Source organism: Ixodes scapularis, unplaced genomic scaffold, assembly GCF_016920785.2.
Source record: "Ixodes scapularis isolate PalLabHiFi unplaced genomic scaffold, ASM1692078v2 PGA_scaffold2__306_contigs__length_199485367, whole genome shotgun sequence".
Taxonomy (NCBI): domain Eukaryota; kingdom Metazoa; phylum Arthropoda; class Arachnida; order Ixodida; family Ixodidae; genus Ixodes; species Ixodes scapularis.
In genome coordinates, this window is record NW_024609857.1 from 198,945,119 (window position 1) to 198,957,959 (window position 12,841).

Consider the following 12,841-nt stretch of genomic DNA (forward strand, 5'->3'; position numbering starts at 1 on the left):
GTAGAGTAACTACAACTCCATTAGAGGTGTAGCCTAAACTCTGTATTCGAGTTAAACATACTCTCCCTGAAGAGTTGATTTCACTTTTTTGTGTAGAGTAACGAGAACTCCATTAAAAGTGTTGTCTAAACTCTGTAGTAATGAGTTAAAAAAACACTCCAGGAGTTGATTTCACTTGTTTGTGCAGAGTAACTACAACTCTTTAGAAGTGTTGCTTAAACTCCGTATTAAAGAATTAAGCATGCTCTCTAGGAAGAGTTGTGATGACCATTTTGAGGAGAGTAAATACAACTCCATTAAAAGTGTTGACTACACTTTGTACTGAAGAGTTAAATATGCTCTCTAGCAAGAGTTAATGTCAAAGAACAGCACACTCAAGCAGTTTGTGCGACCCCTTTTCAAAGAGTGCTTAACTCTTTAATAGAGTTAATTACTCTCCATAAAGAATTGCGTAGAGTACACCCCCGTTAGAAGTGGTGCCTAAACTCTGTATAAAAGAATTAAACACACTCTCCAGGAAGCGGTCACACAAACTCTGCTCAATTATACTGTTATATGTTGTTTTTGTTGTGTTGTTGAGTGCAAGTTAACCCAGTAAAAAGTAACAGAAACGCCTGAAAAAATAATTAAAAGAACATAGGTGTAAAATTGGCTCTTTGTTAATAAAAAGTTTGCTGGGAAAAACTAAAAAAAAAAACTCTACTGGCAATTGGAACTCCTAGCCAGTTGAAGTGCAACCACTGTACTTTTCTTTTTGCAATTATTTTATGAATGTCAATACCTCCCTTGATTTCACTGTAATGTGGAATACTTTTGGCCTTACTGCAGGAGTTGTTGCATACAACTAGGGACAACTCTTTTGCAAAGAACAGTAGCCCTAAAATCTAAAAGCGGCTATGTACATGTTCACAAGATGGTTGCATAGGAAATGTGGAACGGCACATAGAGCATGAGCCTGTACAGAGGCTACAGGTCTTCATCAAAAGTCAGCATAGAAAGAATAAAAACAGTAGAAAAGAGCTTAATAAACCAAGACTTTAATTTCAGCACATGGCAAAAAAAGCAAAACTGGCACCTAAATACCCTCTGGCTAAAAGTTTCTAACTCTGATATCAGATCCAAAGCCAAGACGGACTTTATCTTGTACTTCAAACCAATGAAGTGCCCAATCACTGCGAGTGACCGGCTTGCTTTTTGACGGTAAGATATGTCGTGGACCCAGTGCAGCGCAAGAACGAGCGCAGCACCAGCCACAATATCCGTCACCTCAAAGAAGTGGTCCTCCGAAACCAGAGTTATGGCACTTGAGTCCTCTTCATCAATGCGCATCACCGGACAGGTCGATCCGTCGTGCCCCTCCTCCTGTGAAGAATGAATGCATAAATGTAAAGTCAGCAATATTAAAAAAGAGTAAACAGCTTGCTAAGTACCCTTAGTTAATACCAGCGCACTCATTTGCAAAACAATAGACCATTTTCGAAAATCCCAGGAGCCATTCATAGGATATACTTGAATAGTTGTCTGGGACTTGCTTTTTTGCCGACTGAACAAGAGTCCAAACCGAACACTTAGGCAGCACTCATGGCTAGCTCGCTCAGCCTTAACGATCCAAAACCATTAGTACCCCTTCTGACATGAACACCTAAGAGAAAGATAATCCACCATCTCTCTCCCTCTCTCTCTATTTTCTCCTTTGTATGCAATGGCAGCCGTAAGTGGTTGCATTCATTTATGGCATCCCCAAGTTAGCACCCCCCAGGCACGTAGCCAGGAGGGAGGCCTGTGGGGCCCAGGCCCCCCTCAAAATCTTCCATTTTGCTGGGACCTCCTCTCCCCCTCATACAGCATTTTGTCATGGGCGGGCCCCCCCCCCCCGAAACAAAATCCTGGCTACATGCCTGGCACCCCCTGCCAGTGGCAGGGGGTACAGGGTACAAAAGGAGGGGGCAGTTGCCCCCCCCCCCTTTTTTTCGTGACATTTGAAACAATTATAGCAGACAATATGGGAGAGGGGGACAGTGTTTAGCTTCCCTGCACATCACCCCTCCACCTTCCAAACGGTAGCAATTCAGCTGGCCTCTGCCCACAGTGGCAAAAGACATAGCTCTATATTTATACAGACTTTCCCGAAGGGTAGGATGAATGCAATTTCTTAACATCTGGATTTGTCCAAGTGGAATTGTCAAAATTTTATAGATTAATTAGTGTGAACAATTTATTGTGTTTTAGTGCTGACTGTCGTATATTATAGTTTATTTTACAACTTTAGACAAAAAAGCCGGCGAATGCATGTAACATCTCAGTTTGGGGAGACCATTAATTAAATGTAATTTCAGCTCTACAAGGAGCTAATTTGCTATAAAGTACCATTTAACCTTAATAAAGAAAACAATTATACACACTAAAATGCACAAATTCTAGAAAAAAAAAATATATATATAAAAGTAGCTCAACCCAAAAACACACAGGTTTTGGTTCGCAAGAGTTAAAATAATTGATAAATGAGCCACATGACAAAACAAAGGATGCATTGTGGCGTGCCTAAGCTCCCACCACAACCAACACTACTAGAAGCCAGCAAGCTGTTCATGTGTGCCACTTCATCATGCAGCTAGCTGCACAATAGATGTGGCCTCTATATTTCTCGTTGCATGTGAATGAACTGGTTGCACCACTCTGAATGGAGGTGCAGGCACACGCATTGCAAAGTCGAATTTAGAGCTCTTTTTTTTTTTCAAATAGTAGGAAGGTGAATCTATAAATTGCTTAGGCCTACTCTCGCAACATCATAGTGACCCTTAACTTTTCATCTAACCTTAAAGGGCCTCTGAAAAAAAAAAATTTCTTTTAAGCAGTTTGGTTGGGACGCACGTGTCAAAAAATAAATTTTATGCGAAAAAAAAAAAGTTTAGAGCAATATTGACGGCAAAAGATTGATATGAAATTATGCGGGCAAAGTCCATGACATCGCAGAATGGTCATTTGCTCTTTCCACCTCAACGTGAAGGCGAAGCCGATTCACCTCTCCTCCCCACGCCCGAATGCCAAGAGAAAAGCAGTTGAAAGGGGGTGACTACTGACTTAATTGCAAGGCACCTCGCACCATCAATATTTCCCTAAAATAATTTTTTTTTTCGCTTCAATTTTCTTTAACATACAACCTTGTCATTTAAGTTCACGCCTATATTTGTATGTTGATTTGAAAACAAAAAAAAATGTTTTAAGGCTTACGGTATTTGCGGCACAGCAATATGTAGTCATAAATGTACCCATATTGCCTCCATATTATTTACAAGTTAAAAATCAAACCGCTGGCCTCCCTCTTCAGCTCACCAGTGTCAAATGTACTACTAAATTAAGTCGAATAAATACTCTGTTATACGAAAGAACATGACAGTTGAACAGAACATGACATTTGAATGAATCAAGAAATTAAAATAAATCAGTCACATAAAAAAAACTCGTTGAGTAAAGACAATTACTGGCAAAGATATTCAAATATTGCAGTGACGTAACTGACACTACACTCGCACCCAACATGCCGAATCTTGGCAAATAAGCACTAACTCAACACTCTGTGGCATTTCGCTTTGGACCTACTGGGAGGACTTTACTACAGCACACATCTACCATTAAGAAGACAGCCATATTTTAACAGCAAAAATTAAATAAACATGACTTCGAACACAAAAATAACCAATCATAACGTCTCTCACGGACTATTAGAATAAAAAGCACTTACAAATAGCGCTTTAAGGGCCTTTTGCCGTGGATTACACGCTGGACTCGTCGGAGATTCCTGGTCCAGAGTTAGACACAATCCAAGCTCCTAGAATCCTGACAAAAAAATACATTCACTGTAAAAAAAAAAAAAAAAAATTCAACAAATTAATTGAAATTGCCACCTAATTTTTGATGCCGGTACAATTACCGTTGTCTTCCATCAAGGTCACAGCATTAACTATGTATTACGTGCATGACAGTAATGAGGCCCTGCGGTTTTCCCCGTAACTTGACCCGTAGAAGCAAGGCAGAAAACTATAACTCTCAGTCACTGTACTGCACGTGATGCACGGATACGTGAATTGTTCCGGCATCAAAAATTAGCTGCCATGTTGTTCGTAACTTGCGACGGCGAAAAACCGCAACTCTCAAACACCGAGTTGCATGTGACGCACGACGACGGGAATCGTTTAGATTAGCTGGCGTGTAGCTGGCACCTTGCAGCAACGGCCAGAGCCTGTTGAACTGCTAGCTGCAGTGGCTTAACAAAATGGACGTCTCAGTGAACAATAAGTAGAGCATTTTACTAATATAATTATTGTTCCCCGAGACGTCCGTTTTATTAGATCATTGCAGCTAGCAGCTCAACAGGCTCTAGCCGTTGCTGCAAGGTGTGGACAACACGGCAGCTAATTTTTAATGTCTAAATGATTCACGGCAGCTAATTTGTAATGTCTGAATGATTCCCGTTGTCAGGCATGACGTGCAGCTCAGTGATTAAAAGTTGCAGCTTTCTGCCGCCGCAAGTTACGGACAACACGCCAACTAAGTTTTGATGCGGGAACAATTCAAATTAAATATCTAGTGCCCATGAAATGTAACTAGGTTGTGAGGCCAAGTTACTTTCAGGAGTTAACGCCAGCTGCGCATCCCAGGGATTAGCAGGTGCCTAAACACTGTTAGAAATTTGAAGCAAGTGCACACAAGATACAGTACTAGGTAAAACATGTTCATACCTTTTTTTCTCAAGAAATAATTAGTGGGCCATTTCCAGCTTTCATGTAGAAGGCAATCTCTGATTTTCAGAGCAATCAAGTCCATATGAAGAACTACAGATCCTGGAAAAAAAAAGTGGAATGTGATTAGGTTCTGAACAGAATGCAATGACAAACTAAACCTCCCGATTTCTGCAAACTATGAGTTATACATAATCGCAGTGCAGGTAACTCAGATTCATTCTGGCAGGCACTAAACAGTGAAACCAACTTGTGACTTATGCTATGAAACCATTTTAAAAAAGGCAAGTTTGAAAAATACTTTTCAAAATATTTTCACATTCAATGAGTTTCTTCAAGCCTGCTGTCACAAGTTAATTTCAGAGGTTACTGCCAAGTGCAACTCCCAGAGATAGGTGTTTGAACACCGTGTTAGTAAGAAATTTCAAGCAAGTGCACACAAGATGCAGCACTGACTAAAACATGTTTGTATCTTTATTCTTGAGAAATAATTAGTGGGTTACGTCCAGCTTACAAGTGGAAGGCAATGTTTGTAACTTGCACAGCAATCAAGTCTATATGAACAACTATAGAACCTTGAAAACAAAGAAAACAAAAAAATGTGGAATGTGGTTAGGTTCTGAACAGAATGCAATGACGAACTAAACCACCCGATACCTGCAAACTATGAGTTACACGGAAGTGCACTGCAGGTGCCAGCGTGATTTGAGAAAGCTGTAAACCCAAATGAAATTGCTTGAAAGGGGCCAGGACACAGAAATTAGGCAAGTTAGAATATTCATTACATGACAGCCACCATAGGTTATTGGACGCACAGAAAACCTTTCAGAATATTTAAAGCTCCAATAATTACAAAAATACATCTTTTAATATTTCTGATTTTTATCTGGTGACCAGGATACCTAGGTGACCGGGCGATGCCTGAACATCGGACTCTGAGAACACCAAAGCTCATTGCAAGGGACCGCATACTAGCATTTAGCGCTGCACTGTCGAGATTGCGGGTGCAAACCGCAGTTCTCCAACACCACTGTATTGTTTAAACACCAAAACCAAATGTGTAGAGAAATGAAGGAAACCTATTACATAATAAAAAAACAGACCATCTTGAGTAAGCCAACCTTCACTGACTCCAACGAACGGTGAGATTCATTTTCTGGATCTTGGTTAGCATGTGGAGTGTGCAATGAAGAAGAAAAAAGTGCAAAATCCATGGTGTGCCCCATGCCTGAGCGAATATAGTGCCATCTACACATTCCAATGAAAAATCAGTTGTTATTCAGCACTTATCCTGGGTAGTCCTTCCTTTGAATCCATGATAAAGTGAGAGAATCAAGATTCAGTGAGGAAAGTTTTGATATTAAATGACAGTGAGATACATGATCGAAAGCCTTAGAGTAATAAAAAAATATGGCATCATATTTGGGAGTTAGTGTCCATATTAACATGAATATCATGGGTGAACTCCAGCAACTGCCTCTAGCATGATTATCTTTTACGAAACCTGTACTGATTTCGGTAGAAAAAGTTGTTAGTAGATTCCAGATGCGATACTACATGAGAAAATAGTTCGAGTTCTAACAACTTGCATACAACGCTGCTTATTGATATGAGACGGTAGTTTCCCGCAGAGTGACGGTCGCCACTTTTGTAGATTGGAACGACCTTCCCAACCTTCCACTCGGGTGGGACGCAACCAGTGGACGAATGCTGGAAAAGTAGACTGCATATTACTACGTGCTTAGGGGTAGCCCAGTGAGCACCGCGCCCGACTGCCATGCAGAGGTCCCGGGTTTGAATCCTGGGACGGCAGATGTTTTTATTTACTCCTAAGACGATGCTTCTAGAAACTTTGAGAAGGCCGTGGTTAATTCTAGAACAGAATGTTCTAGAAAGGAGAGTGCTATAAAAGAAGCCCCGCGTGGCCTTATGCAATCAGCTATAGCTTGTGCTTGACCCTGTTGTATTGAAGACACTCGACGCCTCCGACGTGCTGTTATTTCCCTTTAATTTGGGCAAAGTTTGCCCCATTAAACCTTTCACTTTGTTCAGTTTTACTTTGCCTCGTCACCTATTTTTTGTGACAATATTTCACTGGTTACACCCTTGGTATTTTTTAGAATTTTTGTATTAATTGAGTCGACACCAGCCGAGCTGAAAATTTTGAGGTTATCATTAATATCGCAATTTCAAACGGTGTAATAGAAATAGGATCCATATACCTAAAATCGACATCTGGTACAAAAGGTAAGAAGGAACTATCTCGATCAGTAAAAGTAGACTAAAAGCAATTGTTCAAAACCATAGGACATTCAGCGTCCGAAATAACACTGCCATCATTGTTCATCAAGAGTATTGAACGGAATGACTGATATAGGAAAATAAGTTTCCAAAACGTTTTTTCGTTATTCTTTAATATTAAAGGCAGGTCAGTTCTAAAAGTTTTTCTTCGAAGAAATGCATACGTTCGATACAGAGTTTGGCCCGAGAGTTATATTTGGTCCAGGCTGCCTCGAAATTCGAGTTTTTGGCTACCTTAAATAGTCTTTTTTTTTCTGTTGCCCTAGTTTTCAAGATCTTCCTTGTACCGGGGTTTAGTACTGTCTAAACAAATACGAACACATAGAACAAAGGCAAGAATAAATTCTAGCAACTTTTGTTTGGAAAGTAACTAGTTGTCATTAACTGTACAATCAAAAAAAAATTTACAACATAATAGTCAGAAAATTTAGAGAGAGCTGTGTTAAATACAATACAACTAGCAGACATTAGTTGCTAGAATGACAGCAAGCTGAAGTTTTCAAATAACCAACCTGCAGCAAAAAGTTGTTTGAGCGCTCCATCACGGCTGTGGTAGCGTGCCCCGAATGGCTGGCATGGGACAGCGGCTTTTGTAGAGGCATTGCAGCTGACGACCAATGTTGGCAGGCTCCTAATGCTCTTAACTTGAAATCCACCAGGACGGGTTCTGGGAGCCGCTGTTTTCCCGTGGTTGGCTCGAGAATGATCGGTTCAGTGGCGTCCCATGGTCCGTCCAGCACATGGGCCCGTCATTGCTGGCGATGCTCAGAAGTATATACTGCAACAAAAATATGTGTGAGTGCTCCATCATGGCTGTGGTAGCGTGTCCCCCACCCCTCCGATTTCAGCTTTTGGAGCAGGTGATTCTCGTTCATCACCTTGTAAAAAGCGATGCAAGTACTATAGAAAACCCCGCAGTTCCTCAAAGTGCCATAAAAACTATTTTAGCTGCGATTATAATACAGACAAATATTAGCAGCAAAAAGATTGTTGTTGGAAGTGTTGTAATAGAAGGGTATAGAAAGTAAAAACGCAAAATGCCTTTAAATCTTGATTCATTTACTAAATCAGTTCAGTCTTCGACAACTGCATTGCAATAAAACTATTTTAACAGAGCGAATAAACTACACGTCGCAACATGCACTTTTCCTTGAAGGGATGGTGAACCGAAATTTGGATTTCAGAAAACAATACAGGAGCTGTAGATGGGACGCTACAATCCCTACAGCACTACTGGTAAGGAGATATTTCGAATGGACGGCAGTATTTTTGGAAAAAGAGATTGAGATTGAACGAGGCCGACGAGGGACGTGGAGTCAATGTATCTGGTTTTCTCCTCTCTTTGCTTCGCCCCATCAAGGCGACGAGGCGAGCAAGACGCAAGACCATTCCCTCTCCTTCTCGACTCTTCTCAAAGAAACAAGACGTCAACATATCTGTCAAATGCGCCTCCTTTTTTAAAAAATATGGTCGAGATATCGCTATATGGGTGATGTTTTGGTGTTTGTAGCATCCCGTTGCACGCTTGTGCCGCCGTGTTTTGTGGAATCCAGATTTCGGTTCAGCATCCCTTTAAAATGCAAATATAGCGAGGAAGGATCATACGAGTGTTCCTCAAGTAATTGGGGCCACTGAAACAATGATTGACACCTCACTTCCTCCCATGCAAGGCATCACTAATCGTTCCAGCCAAAGGGAAGCAACTATAAAGGGAAAGTAAAAGTTGAACACTTTTCTTGGAAAGTGGCTACTTTTCGCTCGAGCACATATTTTAATAGTTGCTTTTACGTAGGGAAATATAAGCGAGTAACTTGGAGTTCCTTAATTTCATAAAAGGACAAAATTGTTTCCGTCTATGGCAGAGTGCTCGCTCAGCTCACCGTGGGACAGAAGTGGTTTGTGTACCTCAGTCCCATTTATTATCAAGCAGTAACACATCATATCCGCTGAAAGTATTTAATAAATCATAGCGGCCAAAGCAGGTGGCACGTCATCGTCTGCTTCCAGTCAGCATCTAATGATGTCGGTGGCGCCATCCTGCGGTAGGTTATGCAAGCACGGTTGTCGTTCGCCCGGTAGGCCTACCGCGAAACGAACGAACCACTGGTCTCTATGACAATTGCCGGATCACGCATCCCCGCTTGCTCGCTGCAGCGCGAGTGCGACCACCGAACAACCATCTTGCACATCAAAAAATTATTTTTGGAACGTGGCGGAGGCTGGCGGCAGCGAGCTAAAGACATGTTTTCTACTTGTTTGTCGCCATTTGCCAAAGACGTTTTTTAAAACCCTGTGTAAGCCGTGAAACTTGCCGTTGAGAAAACGTGGAAATTTTTACGGCAGCAGAGTGCCACAGGAAAAAGGCACAACTTGTCGAAAGCACGTTTCATCGGTCCAGTGGCGTGATGAAAGCTCCCTGGCCCACAAAAGCACCGCGACTCTGTGCCTTCGCATGCTCGGATGACAATAAAGAATCAACGTGTAAATGTGTTTTGCGAGTGCAATGTGTGTGAAGCCATATATGTGCTTCTGGAGCAGCGTTTTACTTTACCCCGACGACTGTATTTGTAACTTCCGCACTCGCGGTCCAGAAAGAGCTTGATCCAGTGGCCAGTGGCAACGAACGAGGAGGGGAAGGTACACATCATGATACTGTTAGCGCGAACACGACATCGGCACATTTCACTTCCAATTAGTATTAGCGAGCACAAAATGTTTTTGCTTACATTATATGAGCTCTTTCCGTAGCAATAACAACTTGGATGACATCCCTTGGTTTCAAAGAGAAAAACTGGAAAAACCAGCGATCACTTGTTCGCACAAACTGTGTCGCACTCAGTACGTCTTTTTTTCGTCGTTAGACGATTTACAGAATATTGTGCACGATAGCTCCTCATCACTGATTAGTGCTGAACCATTATAAACCTACTTTATTGCACTTGACGTTTGAGCGCGACTCACCTAATTGTGATTGGCCAAGGGACTGCACATGACCATATGGGTCGCGCTTCAAAAATTTTAATTCTCATTGTCTTGTAGTTTTGCCTTCGAAAACCAAACTTGCTCCACAGCGTTGCTCTATTTGTGCTGCCATGTGATCCATTAGAGCAGATATGGAACATGGTTAATAGCCATGGTTAATAGTGCATAAGAGCAACCGTCCATATTGTTTTTCCTCTTTATTCAAAGCAACTTGCCGGAACAGCTGGACGACCCAGAACTCCGTGCCCGATATATGATGCAAAAACATCTACGCGCGACACACCTTCAAAACTTTGCCGCGGCGCCGATTCTTGATCGGTATCCAAGCGCGCGAAGCCAGAGACACGCAGCGCTTCGGCGTGCCAAGGAGGCTTTGATCACGCCGCGGTAAACTTGATTTCGACGAGTTGCGCCTTCTTCCTACGGCACTGCGCTTCCGTAAAACTTTTCAAGTGTTCTCAACGGCAAGTCTCACGGCTTACACAGGGTTTTAAATAACTTTTTCGGCGAATACCGACGAACGAGTAAAACACGTAACTTCAGCACGCTGCCGCCAGCCTCCGGAACGCTCCAGAAAGGCAATTTTTCGACATGTAACATGACCGTCTGGTGGCCTCATTCGCGGAGCGGGGATGCGCGATGTGAAACGAACACACCACTGCCTAAGACAAGAACTTTTTTTTTTTTTTTTTAACATAAATAAATAGACTAAAAAAGATATGACATGCTCTCTTTGAATTTCAGCACGCGAGAGCGCCCATCGTAACTATTCACCGAGCGCGGTTCAGTGTTTTTGATTTCTTCCGTTCTTCTTACGGCGCCGGAAAGCGAAAAGGTACGAACAAAAAGTGTTTGGAAGAAACCAGAGCAAACCAAACTCCCATGGCAATGAGCCCTTGTTCTGCACACGTCAATTGCGTCGAGTCTGATGCGAGGATGCGTTGCCCTCGTGCAACTGAGTGGGGAAAGCGGAAGCAACAAGGTTGAGCGCGTTTTCTGACACAACACACGCTATCGCGTTAAGTTACGCATCTTTCAGTCCTTCTGCACTTCGATTATCTCTAGAGGCGCATGCGAAAATGAGCTACTTACCTTTTAAGTGCGGTTGAATGGTGACAAGTGGTCGCGTCAACGAAGTCATGGAAGAGCTGGAAGAGCTGCCGTCGGCGAGCCTACGCAGGGGTGCCGACGGTGCGGCCTGAACATCACGTGACAGACGTCTTCGTCCGCGAGCTGAGTGCGCCGGCTTTCGGGTGGGCCTCCCTCCGCCGCTCCGATGGCGAAATGCCGCAAAGCAAAGAGATCTCGCCTCGACGGCGTTTTGGCGCGCGCGCCTCTGAACGCTTTCTTCTCTTCTTTTTTTTTTTTTCTTTTTCTTTTTCTCTTTTTTTTTTTTTTTTAGTGTGTGTGATTTGCTTGCTGGGCTCCGTCACTCCTAAGCTGAAAGTGTAGAGGAAGCTAAGGGGTGCCCGGTGAACTAATCGCACGTCTGTCTTTAACCACGTGATCACGCTCCCTCTTGTAACCAGGCGCAGAGAGCGAGGCAGGTGATAACTGGTCCGGTGGGCGCTTAGCTCGCTCGACACTGTCAGCTTAAAAATGAAGGGAGTCCTCCTTCAAGGACGAGTCCTCTTCGCTTACAAAGAAGAGATTAGAAGAGATTGGTGATGGGTGTGGGGGGCAGTGTGGGGAAAACGGGAGGGGAACTGTTCTCTCATCACATTCTCTCGCCCTTTCCCAGGGAAAGAACGAGTTCTTGCACCAGGCCGAGCGACCTTGTAAGCATTCCGTTTCGAGGCCGTCGGTGCGTGCGCCTTCCCCCCCCCCCCCCCCCCCCCCCCCCCCGTGCGGGGGAAGGGCGCTCGAATTCTGTCGTTTGTCTCTGTTGGTATTTGCTTGCCCGGTATCGAAAAAACCAATGTGATAGAGATTGCTTAAACATGACAGCTCTAGAGCAAGAAGACAAAAAGAGTCTGGCAGACACGACGCTCCGAACTCAACTTGAACACTAATGTCAACAAAAAAGTGCTGAGGTTTCGTACGGGTCATCGAAAATCTTTTGTCCGGCAGAGCTCTTGTTCGGGATTGATGGATTCATCAGTGACGATGTTTACATCGCCGCACGGATTATAGTCACGTGACCTTGTAACTATTATATGGAGCGCTATTTCCACTGTGGTTACTTGGTGGCTCCAATCTGTTGTATGGTTACAGACGACCGACCGGCGGACCGTTACGGACGCGTAAAGTGCGCAGGGCTCGCCCATAAATGCTATCGCAAAGCAAGCTATGTTGTGAAACGACACAACGCTCGTTTTGATGAAACCGTCGATGGGACAGCGCAGTGTCGACGAGACGATTTTGTCGATGAAGCATCCTCCAACAAACTGATTGCCATAGCGGATCAAACACGTCGATAAAACCCATTTTCCGGATTGCTAGTTGGAGGGGTTAATTATACGTAATACCGAGGCAAGAGAGAGTGGGTGCACTACTGAACGAATGCCCCCAATAAACAAGAGCTCACGCGTTGAAAGCATCCGCCACAGTAAATATATTCAAACCAACATGTCCGAACAAAAAAATAAAAGTACATTGGAGAGTGGTTACCATTTTACAGCGATAGCTCTTCGAATCTCTAAAACCCGCGAACGGTTCCACTTGCCTTCACTACAAAAACAGAACTCAGCTTAATATTTGAATGATTAACTGCCGTAAAATACCAACCTTTGAAAGACTAATCGAAAATTATTCATTCAGTTATTAGCGCACCCATTACGCGAATATTTATTTGTTCTATTTATTTATAAAATGCCTAC

The 12,841-nt window shown here is 43.1% G+C and overlaps 1 protein-coding gene across 1 annotated transcript in view; it reads right to left on the reverse strand.

The window, feature by feature from the left end:
- LOC8041177 (sarcoplasmic calcium-binding protein 1) overlaps positions 1 to 12,841 on the reverse strand; it is a 308,124-nt gene that overhangs the window by 254,175 nt on the left and 41,108 nt on the right. The window lies entirely within an intron of this gene.